This window comes from Pinus tabuliformis, chromosome Q (genome assembly GCF_031772625.1).
Source record: "Pinus tabuliformis cultivar Carrire ecotype Pingquan chromosome Q, CPIR1, whole genome shotgun sequence".
Classification (NCBI taxonomy): Eukaryota; Viridiplantae; Streptophyta; class Pinopsida; order Pinales; family Pinaceae; genus Pinus; species Pinus tabuliformis.
This window is the reverse complement of record NC_142296.1, coordinates 1,147,787,363-1,147,790,594: the sequence shown is the minus strand read 5'-3', so window position 1 is coordinate 1,147,790,594 and position 3,232 is coordinate 1,147,787,363.

Sequence of the window (3,232 nt, the reverse complement as noted above, 5' to 3'; positions counted from 1 at the left end):
TTTAAAAGTATTTTTAAAGATTTTTTAAAAAGGAGTCGAGGGTGCTTGTTCCATTGAGAAAAGGGGTTTTTTTTTAAAGGAGGTATTGTTTAATTTAATTTTTTTTTAAATAAAAAAGGGGATTTAAAAAAAAAGGCACACATCTGTATTTGAAGAAAAGGCTTCACCCAGTGCTTTTCCATAAACCCCGACTTTGCTTGGAAAAAATTACGAGTTTTGGTCTTTAAGAATGAATACATTTATGCAAGCCCAACAGTGTTGGGATACACTTTAGAACGCCTATGTAGAGTCGGCCCAAGAGGCATGGGCGGACATAACTAATTATTAGAGGAATGCAACTATTGAACTCAAAAGGAAAGACCACAAAGCCTAATGTTGGATACAAAACTCAATCAACGACTCTATATTTGATAAGATAACTGGTGCATCCACAGCAAATGAAGCTTGGAAAATCTTGAAAGTTGTGTATCAAGGTATTGATACAGTGAATATTGTTAAATTACAGACATTAAGAGCTCAGTTCGAAAACCCTAAAGATGACTGACAAAAAGAATGTGGATCATTTCATGACTAGAGTCATGGGAATAGTCAATCAGATCAAACCCATTGGTTAAACAATTATAGGTCTGAAGACTGTTGAAAAATCCCTACGAATTTTTCCCAAGAAATATGACATGATTGTAACAACCAATTTGGAATCCAAAGATTTTACAACTTTCTTAGTAAATCAATTGACTGTATCACTTCTGGCACGCGACACAAGACTTAACTTGGCAGAAGATTCCATGGAACAAGATTTAAAAGCATAACTCTCTCGTGGCAGAGGAAAAAAGGAGATAGAGGTCGAGGCAAAGGCAAATCAGGAACTAATCATGCAACAGAAAAATGGAGACATCCACAAAACAAAACTCAAATAAATAGAACATGGAGCAAATCTAATGTTCAATGTTATTACTACAAGAAATTTGGGCATTATGAACATGAACGCAGAAAGAAACAGTCAAATCAATAAAGAGGCAGTGTCCATCTCTCCAACAATGAAGGAGAATCCTCTAAAACAATGTTTCTTTCCTACCATCTTTCTAAAGACACTCACAACAAGGACCTTTGGTTGTTGGACAGTGGCTGCAGCAATCATATAACAGGAAAAAAAAATTTGCTTTCTTATCTTCCTGATTCCATAACATCAGAAATTACTCTTGGATATCGTTCTTGTATTAAAGCTGAAGGGAAAGGTACTATCCTTATTCGTACTAAATAGAATCAGCACAAACGCATACCTAATCTTTATTATGTTCCACATCTGAAGCATAACCTTATTAGTGTATGAAAATTGATGGAACATGGTTATGATGTAATATTTCAAGGAAACACATGTTATATCTATGACAAACCTCCCAATAGAATACTCATAACAAAAGTCGAAAAAACCAAAAATAGGATGATTCCATTAACTCTTATAAATCTAAATATCTCACAGTCTTTAGTCCAAAATGTGTCAAGAATAGATGAGTCTCATCTATGGCATTCTAGGTATGGCCACATCCCATTCAAGAATCTAAATTTGCTTCAGAAACATTCAATCATCATTGGTCTCCCTATTATGAATGAAAAAGATTGTAATTGTGAAATTTTTGTTCTATCCAAGCATAAAAGAGATAGTTTTCCCACATCTTCCTCTAGAGCAAAAAAGCCTTTAGAGCTAGTCCATATAGATATATGTGGCACAATGCAAACACAATCCATTGGTGGTAGTCTTTATTTTCTAACATTCATTGATGATTATAGCAAGAAGATATGGGTGTATTTTCTCAAAAATAAATCAAATACATTCTCAAGGTTCAAAGAATTCAAAGCAGAAGCAGAAAAATAGAGTGGAAAGCCTTTAAAAGTCCTCAGGTCAGATAGAGGAAGAGAATATAGTTCCAATGACTTCAAATCCTTTTGTCGACTGCAAGGAATCATCATGCAAAACACAAGAAGATATACTCCACAGCAAATTGGAGTAGCAGAAAGCAAAAATCATTCAATCATGAACATGCACTAGTACAAAATGGCTAATTAGTTACTAAAAAAACAACTAAAATTTGCATATAAACAACCATTTTTCAGTCAGTGACCAATAGTAGCTAATTTACAATATCTTATAACACAACCAACTTTTAGCTATTTTTAGCTTAGTCATTAATTTATTGTCTCAATTTCATCATCTAGTAGTATATTTAGTCATTAATTTTGTCATTAATTTAGTCATTGATTTAGTCATTAGTTGCCACGATTAATGATCAAACATACAACAAAATATATTACTATATGATCACCTAAGAAAACCAATTAATGATCAAAGAAATATGACCAAAATGTTGGTCGTGTTATACGATACTATAAATTAGCTACCAATAGTCATATATATGAAAATTTTAGTCATCGTTTGAAACTAATTAATGACCAAATAAATATGACTAAATTTTGATCGTGTTATAAGATATTGTAAATTAGCTACTAATAGTTGTATATATGCAAAATTTAGTCGTCATCTATAACCACAAATTTATCATTTGCAGTAGTCATTTATGTTTTTTTGGTAGTTTCATATCTAGTATATAAACAACTAATTTAGTAATGTATATTCATTTTATTTTACTTTCATTAATAATCATTATAAACAACTAATTTAGTCGTATTCATTTTATTTGTGTTCATCATTAATCAATATAAACTATTAATTTAGTAGTTTTAGATTTATTTTATGTATTCATTAGTAATCAATATAAATTAATTAGTATGATTGTGTGACTAAATTAAAAATTAAAAAAAAAAAAAAAAAAAAGAAAAAAAAAAAGAAAAAAAAGCATACAATGTGCATGTTTATCTAATAAAAAAAAGCAAAGTTGCATATGTTAATTACAATACTAAACAATATCAAGTGCAACTATAAATAATTTCAACCACATAAATTATATTATATCAAATGTTAATTATTACAATATGAGTTTCCAACTTAATATTCATTAGACTAAAATTTACACATGAAATGTTGTTTCATTACTTCAAAACATTATCATTGCATTTCCAAGCCATTGCAGGTGAATTCACTAACTCTGAAGACTTGACCATTAGTCTCTATGTGTGTGCCTTATGTAGAATATTGGATCTAAGGGTATAACTAAACCGATTATCTTCTCTCCTTCTCTCTTTTCATTTTTCGCTCCAATGTTATTGTTATCCTCTT